The sequence below is a fragment of the Saccopteryx bilineata genome, chromosome X, assembly GCF_036850765.1.
Source record: "Saccopteryx bilineata isolate mSacBil1 chromosome X, mSacBil1_pri_phased_curated, whole genome shotgun sequence".
NCBI lineage: Eukaryota > Metazoa > Chordata > Mammalia > Chiroptera > Emballonuridae > Saccopteryx > Saccopteryx bilineata.
Window position 1 is genome coordinate 90,590,077 of NC_089502.1, and position 15,597 is coordinate 90,605,673.

At 41.6% G+C, this 15,597-nt stretch overlaps 1 protein-coding gene across 6 annotated transcripts in view; it reads left to right on the forward strand.

Moving 5' to 3' along the window:
• Window positions 1-7,670: 7,670 nt before the first annotated feature.
• The window catches only part of USP9X (ubiquitin specific peptidase 9 X-linked), a 113,888-nt gene continuing 105,961 nt past the window's right edge, over window positions 7,671-15,597 (forward strand). For 4 of the 6 annotated variants that reach the window (XM_066249800.1, XM_066249804.1, XM_066249803.1 and 1 more), the window contains exon 1: window positions 8,225-8,929. The gene's annotated coding sequence lies outside the window, so the exon portion shown is untranslated. Of the gene's footprint in view, window positions 7,808-8,224; window positions 8,930-9,960; window positions 10,021-15,597 lie in introns of those variants that run through there. The other 2 variants (XM_066249802.1, XM_066249801.1) reach the window with 2 other exon arrangements.

Here is a 15,597-nt window from a genome sequence, read left to right on the forward strand (position 1 = left end):
CTCTGCTTTATAAATTTTATAAAGTAAAGTTACTTCCCTACTTTATAAATCACCATTGCTGTGGAACCGGTGGGCAGTTAGAAAATTTTACTACTAACAGAGATACAAAAGTGGGCGGTAGGTATAAAAAGGTTGACTACCCCTGACCTAGGGCAACCCCCAAAGTAAGCAAGATATCCTGAAATGGGCCCTGGTCGGTTGGCTCAGCGGTAGAGCGTTGGCCTGGCGTGCGGGGGACCTGGGTTCGATTCCCGGCCAGGGCACACAGGAGAAGCGCCCATTTGCTTCTCCACCCCCCCTCCTTCCTCTCTGTCTCTCTCTTCCCCTCCCGCAGCCGGGGCTCCATTGGAGCAGGGATGGCCCGGGCACTGGGGATGGCTCCTTGGCCTCTGCCCCAGGCGCTAGAATGGCTCTGGTTGCAGCAGAGTGACGCCCCGGAGAGGCAGAGCATTGCCCCCTGGTGGGCAGAGCTTCGCCTCTGGTGGGTGTGCCGGGTGGATCCCTGTCGGGCGCATGCGGGAGTCTGTCTGGCTGTCTCTCCCCGTTTCCAGCTTCAGAAAAAAAAAGAAAAGAAAAGAAAAAGATATCCTGAAATGAGCCCAAAAATACAAAGAAGGGAGAGAATTGATGCTGTGTGGTTGACAAATCGTTTGCATTTTTTCTAAAGAGAATAAACTTTACCTAAAACAATGAGGCAAAATGTGACTAAGAACTAAGAAGGAATAGCTGTTCTAGAAGTTGAAAATGCAATGTTTTGGGGGACATTCTCACCAATTTTGGCAGAAAGAAAGCCTTTTTTGTATTTGTGAAAAGTTTGAATTGCAGACTATATTTAAAGAAATCATATGTTGATAAATATATTGAATAATTGTATTACTACATGTAATATACATTATATATTATTATGTATTTATATAATATATGTAAGCAGATAAATTTTGTCTTAGAAGTCCTGAAGAAAGTGAATCACACACCTTAATAGCCTGCAATAGAGTCATAGGGAAGGGGACCCTTATCCCTTCCACTCTTGATTCTAAAAAGCTTTGTGTGAAATCTAGCCCTTAGGTCATTCCTGTGCTGGTTTCAGATGCCCTAGAGAATTGACTTCAATTACTAAGAATGATTTAGGAATTATAGGAATCTGTGGTTTATAGCCATTTGGTCAGGAGCATAGATGACGTCCTGGATTTTCAATTGCTGTCTAAAGGTGGGTGGGTGGGGTGTCAGTATTGTATTACTGACCCTTTAACCCAGTGGTTCTCAAAGTGTGTGCCAGGACGCACTGGTGCGCCCTAGAAGATGTCCAGGTGTACCCTATGGTATTCCAGAGAAATATGTGCCTGTTGGGGACCAAAAAACTGACAGGGTTTTTGGAGTTCAGATTTTTGGGGGACAGAGGTGAGGGGAATTGGCTGTAAGCTGACAGTTTGCCCAACCCCCCACTTCACTCGCTTGATTAGGTTGCAAAAGGCTATCAAGCTATGGTGCTGGATTGTTTATACTACCTCCCATGTTCCCTGGAAAGACTGGAGGCAAGTTTTGTCTATCCTTTGTTTGGTGTAAAGTTAAGATTTGATACTGGCCTCACTTTACCCTATAAATAAAGCAAGATGCGGTTTTGGGGCACACTTTGTTCTTGCCTGCAGCAATTACAGGTCCCTCCTGACCCCGTATTTTCTTAATTCTGCACCTTTCCCACTCAGGACCTGGAATTACTAGCTGCACTGGTTTGTGGCATGTGCCCAGATATAAAAATAAATATAGTTACTCTATTATACCATTTCATTACGGAAATACCACTCTTTTTGTTAACATATCATTATTATATTTATTATTAACACATCATTATATTATTTTTAGATAAATACACCCAAATAAAATGGATAGATTTCTCAAAAAGAAGCGTGACATTGAAGAATTTGATTCTGGAAGTGAGCAAAAGTTGTGTAAATAAAATAGGACTTGAAGGCTGACGGGCAGAATTTAATTTATAGCATTTTCCATCACTTAACACTGAGCAATACGATTGGATTAGAAACCCATTCATGGAAGCTTCAAGTGATTTTGGTTTAACATTAACAGAAGAAGAACTGGCAGCTATATCCACTGATCGTGGATTGATGATTAAACATAAGGAATTGTCTCTTGAAGTCTTTTGGATTTCTATAAAAGAAGAATATGTGGCAATATCTAAAAAAGCTTTGAAAATTTTACTACAATTTTCAACATTCTATTTATGTGAATTAGGATTTTTTACCCTCAACACAATTAAGAGTAAAAAGAGGGAATTCTTCAATGTATTGACAAGGAAATGAGAGTTTGCCTTTCAAATATATGCCCACACTTTTTTGTCATTTTTTTATTTTTTAACCCCTCTTTTTTACAAATTCAAAAACATAACTCAAAAAATGTAACATAAAAAATTTTTTAATGTCAGAATAAATTTAATTTTGTCTTATTTATTTCATTTAATTACCATAAAATCATGCTTGGACTTTATATTTTTTTAATATGTGACTTAATTATTATAACATATTTCTCAGAAATTTGTATATAGTGCACCTACAATTATTTGTAGGATTTTAAATGCTCCCCGACTTCAAAAAGTTTGAGAACCACTGCCTTAACCTGTAACCCAGGGAGGGGTTGTTGAAACCTCCAATCTACATCTGCTTGGTCAGAAGCACAAGTAACGACTTGGACTTGCAGTTGGCAGCTGAGCTGGAGGGCAATCTTGTGGGACTGAACCTTTAATCAAAATCTGATTTGATAGTGTCAAAATTGAGGTGAATGGTAGGACACCCAATTCCTGTTGGAGAATTGTTAGTTGGTGATGCTAGGAAAGACCCCTGACACACACACACACACACACACACACACACACACAGTTGAAATTGGTGGTCATAATCTTAGAGCATAATAAAGTGTTCACTTTTTTTCTGGGATAAGCAATAAGTCCAAGTTAGAGTAGACTGAAGAAATTCTGGCAAAAAAAATAGTTGATTGAAATTTTACTTTTTTTTTTTTACCAAATTTCCAGGCTGACCAAGAATAGGAGGGTATGATAAGACAAAACAACACACCAGGCTGGCCAAGAATAGGAGGGTATGATAAGACAAAACAACACAGAGCTGGAGCTTTAGCAGGCAACAATTATGTAGAGAGAATATAGTGAGAATTTTATTTGGTGTCTGAGTTGAATTACCAAGTGGACACTGTGGGTGAGTGCAGTGCAGTTTTGGTTTTGAAATGGTTGTGAAAATCAGATTGACTATGTAAGTCCACGTTAAAATCATAAGGCTTATGTTTTAGGTAGGAAAGACCTGGAAAATTTACAATCATTTGGACAGACACTTACATAGAGCTGAGCTATATACTACTATTTAGGAGCTCTGGGTTTTCTAGAACTAGCCTGGGGTCAGGAGTGAGGTGTAATTAGCACCCCTAAGTCCTGTTGAGGCAATTTACTTGTGTCACAAAGTAGTGCTAGGAAGATCCAGACTTCTCAGGAAACATAGCTGTTGCTCTCCAACTAAGAAAATATATACTTCATAGATGAAATAAGCAAGGCTGTACTAGTAAAAACAAATGAAAAGGCTCAGATTGTTTTACACTATGATGGTTTACATAAAAAATGTAAAATAGAACTCTTCAAATTTGAAATTAATGTCAAGAGATCCAAAAAGTCTATAGAGGAAAAGGAGTGTGCATGCAAGCCCTTGGCTGGGAGTAGGTGAGTTTCAGAGAGGTTTTCACGGAATGGGAAGGGCAGGCTATCTTTAAGCATGTTTGTCTGATCTAGGCACTGGTGTCCAAATTCTATCAAATATATATGAGCAATAGCATATCATCAGCTGTGATCTTTCATATTGTACTTTGTTCTCCCTGTGTTCTCTCTCTAGCTGTGTCCTCTGCCTGTTGTCATGAAGGAAAATGAAATAGAACCATCTACTTAGATTTTTAGTTAATATAGTTTTTGTATTAAAAATACCAAGTTATTCTGGACTTGCCTTATTCCATTCAAATCACAAAGCCTTCCTTTAGGGGAAATGTTATCAAATCTCCCTCCTCTTTTGTATTAGTTTAGCCATTAACCCAGAAAACATTTCCACAGGTATGAAGTGTTTGCTCTCTTGTGCAGCATTTACTGTCTTGTCTACAGAACTTTGAAATTCCTAGCCCTGAAAGTTGTAAATAATATTACCTTATCTAGGAAATTCTGTGGGTTCTTTAAGATGAGTATACTTATAAAGCATTTTGGGGGTGGTGAGGATAAGAGTGCAATGGGAAATTTTATGAGGAAATGTAGTATAATAGGCTTTACTCTACCAAGGCAGGACCAGGAAGTAAAATAGTTTTGAAGCTAAAGTACAGCTTTAGGAAAGAGAAACCAAAACAAAGGAAATAAGAAGGAAGGCCCGGACTATATATAGACTTTAAGGAGCTTTACTGTGGCATTAAACCTGTTCTTTGAACTTAGAACTCTTCATATCCTATCCCATTAACTGAGAGGAAGGTGTCAAAAGTGGGCAGTCCTGTAGGACACCCATCCTATGGGCCAAGGTGCACACTGGGCAGCTCCACAAAGCATAGAAAGGAGTGACTTGCTGGTGAGCTTGACTTGATAGACTTGGTCCCTCTAGAACTGATGGCAGGAGTGTAATTTATGGACTAAACCATACAAAATTGAATTTTTCCCACTTTTTACAAATTGTGATAAAAATATATATAACAAAATTTACCATTTTTTAAATTTAGAAATTAAATTTAATAGAATGACATTAATAAGAGTATATAGGTTTCAAGTAAACATTTCTATAGCATTTGAACTATTTGATATGTGACAGAATTTACCATTTTAAGCATTTTTTTTTAATGTACCATTCATTTGCTCTACATACATTCACAATGTAGTGCAACCATTGTTATATCGGAACAGTGAGAAACAAACGTCTTGCCACACAATCAATCAATTAGCAAAATTAAGAAATTAGGAGTCTTTAATTAGCCAGCTACGTGGACCACATGGAAACCTAAGTCGTGGACCGCATAGAAACCTAAGTCGTTCAAATGGATGCGGCCCTGAACACAGTTTGGGGCTAGCTTTTACAGGGAAAATTACATAGTGACTGAGGAATGGGGGTTGGGGAGAAAGCATAGCGGTAAAACAAAGCAGTGAAACGAGCTTTCTTACAATGTTTATCTATACACCTGCAACTTTGCAAAGCTAGCCCAATGCCACAGTCTGAGAGACCGGCCTCAAGGCCAGGAATAGGGAGTGTTTTCAGAAAAAGTAAATTCTGCTTATTTATAGGGTTAATTCAGGGAGAGACATTCTGAAAACTATGAAACCAGCTTGCAAAGCTAGCCTTAGGCCACAGTCGGAGAGACCTGCCTCAAGGCTAGGAATAGGAAGTCTTTCTTTTCTACACTTCACCATCCTTACTTTCCATTTCCAGAACCTTTTCATTGTCCCAAACAGAAACTATAGAATGATGGATGAGAGCAGACATCCTTGTTAAAGTTGCAGTTTTTTGGGGTTTTTTGTATTTTTCTGAAGTTGGAAACGGGGAGGCAGTCAGACAGACTCCTGCATGCGCCCGACCAGGATCCACCTGGCATGCCCACCAGGGGGTGATGCTCTGCCCATTTGGGGCGTTGCTCTGTTGCAACCAGAGCCATTCTAGCACCTGAGGCAGAGGCCATGGAGCCATCCTCAGCACCCGGGCCAACTTTGCTCCAATGGAGCCTTGGCTGCGGGAGGGGAAAAGAGAGACAGAGAGGAAGGAGAGGGGGAGGAGTGGAGAAGCAGATGGGTGCTTCTCCTGTGTGCCCTGGTTGGAAATCGAACCTGGGACTCCTGCACGCCAGGCCGTCGCTCTACCACTGAGCCAACTGGCCAGGGCCAAAGTTGCAGTTTTGATAGGGTTATAATAAAAGGTTGAAATCCAAAGAAATTTAGAGTGGTGCAGTGAGAACACATTACTAGTAACCTAAATTTAAAAACCATTTGTCTATATAGTATCATACTATTCAGAGTTTTCACTACTGAACTTTACATATTGTGTCTGATTATGGGCAAATCACTTATCCTTAATGTATCCTTATTTAAAATTAGTGATAGCAATATATGTACTGGCTACCTCACAGAGTTGTGAGGATGAAATAAAACAACCATGCAATGCAGTTAGCAAACCTACAGTGTACATGAATAGTATAGTGTCTTCTCTTTAGGAACTCATAAGCTAGTGCACAAAACCATTCATGGAAATAATTATAAAAAGATAAAATATGCTATGAATTATTAGGGATATGAAGTTTGTGTCTTGGACATCTTATTAGATAAATTCTGTGGTGAAAACTTAATAGTATAATACTATATAGACAAATGGTTTTAAAATTTAGGCTAGTAATGTGCTCTTACTGTGTCACTCAAGGTTTGTTTGTATTCCAACCTTTATTATAAATTAACATAAGTATAGCATAACGAAATCCAACACTGTTCTATACCAAATATAATTTTTATGGGGTTTTGCTATGATGTTTGCATACAATTTGGTGTCTATAGCATTTTTTTTTCTTTATTTCTTTTTTTTTCTGAAGCTGGAAACAGGGAGAGACAGTCAGACAGACTCCCGCATGAGCCGGACCGGGATCCACCCGGCACGCCCACCAGGGGGCGATGCTCTGCCCATCCTGGGCGTCACCATGTTGCGACCAGAGCCACTCTAGCGCCTGAGGCAGAGGCCACAGAGCCATCCCCAGTGCCCGGGCCATCTTTGCTCCAATGGAGCCTTGGCTGCGGGAGGGGAAGAGAGAGACAGAGAGGAAGGAGAGGGGGAGGGGTGGAGAAGCAGATGGGCGCTTCTCCTGTGTGCCCTGGCCAGGAATCGAACCGGGTCCTCCGCACGCTAGGCCGACGCTCTACCGCTGAGCCAACCGGCCAGGGCTTCTATAGCATTTTTAATCAAAGGAAAGCTGTGGTGAACTAGGAACTGCATTCTTCATTAGGACATCCAAGGTAGTCTGTGTAGACTTGTTCCAAGCACTCCATTTATTTGAGATTAACCTGATAAACTGTCACTTTGGAATATTTACGTAGAAAATAGTCCATGACATAGTGTATATCATGGATTCAAAAGGCCCTTCCGAGTTCTAACACTGAATTGTGCTGATGATTTGGCAAGAGACTCATCTTGCTCCATTTAGTACTACTTGGTGCTATGCCGTCGGTAGCACTATATAAATTTTCTTTTGCTATTCTGAGGGCTACTATGGTTAAAGGGTGGTCAGTCTGGCTGTGAGAAAGCCTAAGTGCTTCCAGGTAGTGATACTGCAAGATCGAGTGAATGAGTTTCACAGAGCACCTGCTTCATGGGGTGGAGGGGAAGACCATCCAGCCTTAGGAGATAGCCACACCTTTCTCCTATCGGTATGGAGCAGGTGTCCAGGCCCTCAGGACCTCGCACCGATGCCGCCTTTCAGCGTACCCAACTCGGCCTGGCCGGCTAACCCGCCCGGTGACGCAGGCCAACTGCACTGCTGGGACCCCCAGGCATTACGGCTGAGATCGCCTTGCGCTTGGCCTCAAGATATACTCTTTCCGTTACCCCTCCCCCCACAATCCCGGAACTGGGGGTAGCGGTGACGTCATCATCCGGGCATTAGTTGGTGGGGCCACGGTTCACAATGGAACAAAAACAAGCGGCCCAAGTCAAACTCTGAGCGACGCTGTTGCGGCTCGCGCGATTAACTCTGTCCTGGCCACACACCCTGCCAGTCCCGATCTCCTAGCTCTTTCGGCTTGGTATGTTAGATCCTTACGGGCCTCCCTTCCCCCACTCCCGCTCGTCCTCGTGCCACCTCTGCCCTCACACCGCTCCCAAGCTGAGGCCTTTGGATCCCTGTGCTGATTTTAGCGCGACCCTGGAGGGGCGGGGCGGAACAAAACGGTACTGTGTGCTGAGCGAACAATCTTTACCGCATTGTCTTCCCATCCCCCACCCCAGCTTTCCGGGTTCCTAGCGTCTCGCCAGGCCCGGTTCCCAGTGCGGTACGCGCCACTCTCCCAGGCTCGTCAGCCCCTAGTGGAGGAGGAGCGAAGGGAGCTGGGAGAGTCGAAGGAACAGCTGATCGAGACGGGGGGTTGGGAGGAGGGCTGAGAGGCGTACCCTGTGAGGGGCGGGGCTTGACGGGGGCGGGGACCTTCGGGCTTTGGGCGGCTCTGGAGCTAGTGGGAGTCTGCGCCGCGGTGCTGCTGCTTTGCCGTCGCTGCTGCTGCCCCTGCCGCCGCTACAGCCGTCGCCACTGGCCGAGCGGTTTCTTTTTTTTTTTTTTTCTTTTGGTTTGCTGGGTCCGCCATATTGACGAGGACAGGCATTCGCGGCTGCGGGAGGTTGTCTCCGCCGCCACTGGAGCTGCAGCTCCCTGCCCCCGGCCCGTCGGGGCCTCTGCCGCTCCGAGCCCCTCCCCGCCTCGCTCAGTTCAGAGGCCTCGCGGGAGGAGGCGCCTTAGCGCCCGGTGCTCGGGTCGGTGTCGGGAACAAGCGACAAGCTGCAGCCCGGAGAGTAGGGGACGGTGAAGCCCCACTGCGGGAGGAGGAGCAGAAGGAGGTGACGCAGGAGAAACGCACCGCCCGGAGCCCGTCTTGAGCTCAGCGAGAGCCCCAGCTTGAGGGGAGAAAGGGGGAAGGAAGGAGGCCGCCGCAGGCTGAGGAGGAGGAGGCAGCGGCCACTGCCGTTGCAGGGCGAGCGCTGCGAGCAGTGAATTCCGCTGCTCCTTACGCTCGCCGCAGCCTCTCGACACACTTTGTCGCTCGTCCCCCTCCCTCCCCCCAGCCTGGGATGCACCCGGGTCGGCCTTGTCCCGGGACTGAGTGTTGCTGCCGCCTCCGCGTGCCCTGCTTCTGAAGAGAAGCCTGTGTTGTGCGGTGAGTAGCCGACGTGCTTCTCCGGGGCCAACAGCTGGACTTGGCTGAGGGGAGGAGGGTGAGGGGGGTGTGTGTGTGTGTGTGCGGTTCCTACCCCGGGGCCGCCAGTCAGCGCGGGGGCTACCCCGCTCCCTCCCCCCACAGCCTGGGTTCGGGGCTGGGCGGACGCTTGCGGCGGGGACGCGAGGCCGGGTTCTCCGCCGAATCGGCGTCCCCGGAGCGTGTCAGTTGTGTTTTGGACTGTAAGGGAAAATGGCTGACGGCTCCGTTCCTCCTCCCTCTCCAACTCCTTTCCTCTTCCCCTCCTCCCCGCCTCCCCCTCCCCGTCTTGTCTGGGGCCGAGTAGGAGGTTGCAGTCCCCCGGCCCTGCGGGCAGCCTCCGCATTCGCATCCGCGGGCCGGGTCAGCGCCGGGGGCTAGCCCTCGGTCCCGGGGCTTGCTGTTCGGCGGACTGGCGGCCGCTCTCCTCCCCATTCTTGTTCCACTTGACACCAAACGCCATTACTGAGGTGGAGTGATTTGGAGCAGTAGAGCTAGGCCTCGGCTACGCCTGGCTATCAGGCCCGACGACTTGTCCGCCACCCCCCTCCCTGCCGCGATAACCCGCAGCTTCTTCGCGGCCCCAAGCTGGAGCCGGGTTATCGGCCTCCTCCACCTCCTTCGTCCACCTTCACGAGGGCCAAAGCCGCGAAAGATGTTTTGATGTAGAAATCAAGCTAGCTTGGGACCCACCACCTTTCTATTTTTAACCATTTCTGCCAAAAATAGTAGTATGTGCTAGTTCGTTAGTGATAAACCTTCAGAATCTTGTGATGTGAGGTTTCAGGATTGATAAATGGCTTATTTTTCATTCATTGTGAAATATTAAAGAGTTACAAAGCAGGTGTATACATGTTTTGTAATATTTGCATTTCTGTGGCGACTGGAACTTACCCTGGAATTTTTTATTTTCCCCATACAATTTAAAATTAAGTATATTATTTTTAGAAAGTTCCGTACTTAAAACGTTAATTGCATTTTCCACTGTTCAGTTTACAGGTGTGTGTAATTTCTTCAGATTGTCTTTGAATTTAACTGAGCGAGTTATAGATGTAAGTTAAATATTCATGCTTAATTTGGGGGGGGGGAAATAGTCGGTGGTCGAATTCTTTCACCTAGAAACTCTTGAACTCCCCTAAACCTACATAACGATTGTATATCTTCACTATGAGGGAAAAATTTGGAGTGCCTCGATTAGGAAACTTTTCAGCAGGTACTTAACCCGCTTTTGGAGCTCATTATCTACTCTTAGTAATTCTTTAATAAGGAATGGTTAACCATGACTACCTTGGCTTTCTTAATCTGTACACTTGAACTTTATAAAGACTAGAACTCTCATTCACATCTCCCTGGTCTACTGATTTTAGTGGGCTGCCATTTTGGTTTTAGTAAATGCCTTCCAAGTTCTTAAAAGATTCGTGTATTAAGTATACAGATACATCAATATTTGTTTTCTCAACTTTAAAACTGGTGATTTTTCGTACTTAAAATTTTTAAACTGTTTAAGCTTTATTGTTCTAGTGTTTGGATAAAGTGAAAACCAGAAGTATTTCAAATTGGTGCACTCAAGGGTTAACTTAAAATATTTCTGATACATTATATTTTGATTTCTCTAGTGGAAAATTGAAATTAAATTTTTTCTTCTTATTCCTTGTTTAATGTTTTTTTGCACAAACATTTAGCTTGTAATTCTCAACATATTAATGTTTTTTTGTTTACTGACCTTAGTATTTTTCTGAGCGAAAATTTCTGGAATGGTTAAATAACAGCAAGAACAGAACATGTGAGATAAATTCTTCGGAAAGTAACTTTGAAGGGCAGATTTTATATTTTCACCAAATTATAGGATCTCTTGGTGTTCCTAGTTCTCTTGTTTTATCACTGGAATGCTCAAATAGGATTTACTTTGAATCTTTTTTCTTTCAGGATTTTGAAATTTTATGACATCTCAAGAAGATGAGAGATTTCATGGGTAGCTTCTCAGATAATTTTTCTTTGATGAATTATTACTGCTGACAATTTTTGAAAATAGATATTTTCATAAATTTACTTTTAATGAATTGGTTAGTTCTTGATTAGCTGGACACAAGAAAGCATTTTATCTTATTTTTATTTCATAAGGTCAATTTGAAAACTAGTTTTTATATTTGTTTCAGATTTTAATATTAAAAACCAATCTGTTTAAATCAGGTTAAAGAAAGTTGTTTGAAGTATATAGGGGTGTGTGGTAAAGGATTAGTTCTCTTGTAAGTCTTTTGGGTAGTGGTGGGGGGACATCTAATTAATGATTGTTGAGCTAGTTGACTTTTTAATTCTCAAACACTATATTGCATTATGATAGCCTGCATTATACTTCCCCCCCTTTTGCTGGTATGTTTTCTGAATCTTGATTTTTTCCCCAAAAAATTGAAAAACAGGATTTTAGTTTCCATTCAGTTCAGCTATTGTATTTATTGCTAAAATGTCTTGAACAGATTCTAACGTTAGTATTTGGGAAAGGGTTAATTCATTGTATCTCAACCCTCGCTGCACATTATAGAATCACTTGGAGGAGTTAAAAAAAAATACACAAATGCCTGGATCCCACTCCCAGATACTGATGAATTGTACTCAGATGGGGGTCTGGGCAAAGGTATATTTTTAAAGCACTGTGGGTGATTTCTCATATGCAGTCAGACTTGAAAACCACTGCCTTAATATTGTGAGCATGTTCTTATTGAACTTTCAAGTAGATAAATAAGATTTTTTTTCTCTCAACTGCTTTTAGTTATCAGCATAATTGTCATTTATTGAGCATTAATTATGTGCCAGCACTATGTCAAACATTTTTCATTTATTACCTTATTTAGGTAGTATCTCCATTATACAGATGAGAACTGAGATCTGCCAGGGTCAACCAGTGGTGCCTCGACTACTGTGCCACATTAGTGGAAACAATGCTGATTACTATTTTTAAAAAAAGGTTTGGTCTGTTTCATATACCAGAGTAACTTTAGATTAAAAATTTTTAATATTTGACAGTAGTCTGCAATTTGGGAAGTATCTTGGTTGGCCAAAGGAGATGCTAAAACTCTGTAGCAAGTATGTTCTTTTCTTTTCATGTGTCTCCAAATATATTCAGGTTGATAGTTTAGTTGGTGGATGTGTTTAAGATTAAAATAATGTTAGGTAATTTGATATTCTTAAAAGATGCAAAATCCAGGCATTTGTATTCTAGTAATTTATTTAAATCATCTCATAAGTGAACATTTAGTATCATATGAACATTTTACTAGTTCTTTGAGAATTATGAGTTTTATTTAGCCTTGTTCAATATATGTAAATTTTACAAAAACTTTAAAACTAAGGACTTTATTTACATTGTTGTAGTTTTGGTTGATAATTTTATGGAATGAATGAAATAGCAATACTACCTTTATTTCTCTTAATTACCTTGGTCCATTGTGCTAAATTCTATATTGAGAGGGGTGAGGGAAAGCCTGCTAATGTTGAATCTATGAGCATTGTTAATGTGGCACACGATTTGTCAAAGACCTTTCTTTTAAACTAATTATTACTGTAGTTTGTATTTTGTATGCTATAAAGTCTGTCACAAGGATAAAAGTCTTAATGAAACTCCTATTATTGAATTGGAATTTGAATTTTTCATCCAGTTATTACTATTCAACATAATGGCCAATGTAATATAGTTTAAAGGAATAAGGTATGAAAAAATACACTAAGATATCTTGCTTAAATTTATTCTTTAAATGTACCTGTGCTTGTTTTGTGAGATTCAGTGCTCACACATAACTGCATGTATTCCATAGCAAATGGGTTTTCAATTGTATTTTCAGTCACTAACGACTTTTATACCACACTGTACCAGAATCACTTGTGGAACTTTAGAAAAATGTATTTGCCTAGGTCTTGCTCTTTGGAGATCATAATTGAATAGGTTTGTGGTGGGAACAGAGCATTAAAAAAACCTCAAAAACTGATTTTGATATGCAGTTAGGATTTTTTTGTATTTTTTGCGGGGGTTTGCAATTCATTTTAGGGGAAAGGGAGATCTAAGACTCTGAATTTGTGTCATACCATTAGGCAGTAATATTTTTGCTTGTGTTAGTTCTGTCGGTCACAGTGCCAAAAATTCCAGACGCAAACATCTAGGGAAAAGCTCAGACACTGGATTGATGAGTTGGGAGAGATCCGGGGATTCCACATAGAATTTTATGCACATTCACACATATGAAATATATTTGTTTATTATCTCTTACTGAGCACCATCTTATAGTTAGGATTCCAGATCCAACATTAATACCTGTTATGGCATTAGTTTCCTTTTTATCCATTCAACAAATACTTACTGGGCTAGAAATTACTATTGTCTAGAACAGCGGTTCTCAACCTGTGGGTCGTGACCCACAGGAAACCGATGGCTTTAGGCGACCCCTGTGTTTTGGTCGTTCAGGGGTCGCGACCCACAGGTTGAGAACCGCTGGTCTAGAAGCTTACGTTGTATGAAATGAGTGGCAATGGCATTGAACTAGCAGATTTTTAAAGTTGTCCTATCTATAATTTTGTCATTCTTCATTGTGTCTCATGGGAGGCTGAATTAAGTTATTAGGCTTATAGCTAGTTGTGTTATAAGCCAGTGGAATTTTCCTTTTACCTTTCAGTTTCTTGAAATAAATTAAATAAAATTTCATTCTGGGCTCCAGTCTTTTCCAGTGAGCCCAAATGTCATGTAGAGTAGAAATGAATTTTTAGAATTTTTGCTAGAAATTACATATTCTGGAGTCACCTCCTGCCATTCCTTTCCTGTATTGATGTTTTGTAAGTTATCTCTACTGGGTGTTTTTAAATGTTTTATTTATTTGTTTAGATGATTGATTTTTGTTCTCCAAATTCTTTTAGGTTGGTGATATTCATTTGGTCAGACTAAAGAAACTAAGTCCACTGGTAACAACCCTAGCACCCAGAAAGTGCCTGGCACATAGACAGTTAATAATTATTTGTTGAATCAATAGTCACTTCACCGTATTGTATTCTTGGTATGCTTTCTCTCTCTCTTTATTTTCTAATTCTCTTTATTGCTTGGAGTCAATGTGATATAATAATTCATTTATGATGAGCAGCCTTGAAAGTCTTAGATCTAGTCAGACTCTGGTTTTCATATGAGCAACGTGGCTCAAAGAGGTAAAGTGGCTTGACTAAGGTAGGGTGCTGCTTCATGAAGCTATTTCGGTATGTAACAAGTCACATTAATTAGTGAATTCTTTGGATCCCCCTTACTTTTGTAGTCACTCTTCATAAAATTTATACTTAATCTCTCCCTGGAAAGGGATAATAAAGTCAGGGATTCTGTCTTTTTGTTTATTATAGAGCATGTAGTATTATATTGTTTACTGTAATTGACAACCTGAATAGCAGAATCTGGAGGAATATTTGACTCCAATAACCTAGACCTGCTTGCACAAAATTGATGTGTCATCATATTACGACCCCCTTTCAGTTTATTTTTTCTGTAACTGATATGTCATATAAACTTTGAACATTTGAGACTCATATTGACCAACCATTATTAAAGGAATTTTTTTTCTTGGGATTATTTTGATTTGGTAGTTTTGGATCCCATCGATCCTCAGCTACAAAGCCTGGGTAGTGGGAACAGAAGAAAATTTAGGAAGACTAAAGGGAGTCTTTATTCTGTTTAAGATAACACCTCTTGAGTTTAGAGCAGGGATCAGCAAACTTTAAAGATCCAGTAAAGTGCTGGGTCATAAATATGTATATTGGGCTTTGTGCTCTTAAGAGACAACATTGAGGACATTAGGTAAGCTTTCTATTGATGAAATTTAAAATACAATGATAATTCAGTACAGTTATTTACACTTCGGATCTAATAAAAAAATTGGGGGGGCTAATAAAACAATAGTTTGCCTAATCGGGATTTAGATGCGTTTTATTTTATTATTATTTTTTTTTACAGGGACAGAGAGAGTCAGAGAGAGGGATAGACAGGAATGGAGAGAGATGAGAAGCATCAATCATTAGTTTTTCATTAGGAGACCTTAGTTGTTCATTGATTGCTTTCTCATATGTGCCTTGACCGTGGGCCTTCAGCAGACTGAGTAACCCCTTGCTCGAGCCAGCGACCTTGGGTCCAAGCTGGTGAGCTTTTGCTCAAACCAGGTGAACCCGTGCTCAAGCTGGCGACCTCTGGGTCTCGAACCTGGGTCCTCTGCATCCCAGTCTGAAGCTCTATCCACTGCGCCACCGCCTGGTCAGGCTGCCTCATCGGAATTTAAATAGCTTCCTGTGTAAAATACATTTTCAGCTTGTAGGCTGTACAAAAATGGGTGGCTGAATTTGGTCTGACCATAGGTTGCCAGCTCTGATTTAGAGCAATAGTTATCAAACCTGGGTGGCTTGTTAAAACAGATTGCTAGGCCCTGCCTCCAGAGATTTATTCAGTGGAATGGGGCTCAAGAATTTGCATTTTTAACAAGTTCTGAAGTATGGAATTATCCTTTCTTAATTACTGGCTTTAGAGATGAATTTCAGCATATTTTGCTTTTCTTCAGTCTTAGCACTTTGTCTAATATTTCTTGTCTTTTTTAGTTTGTACTTTATTTTAAATTCAG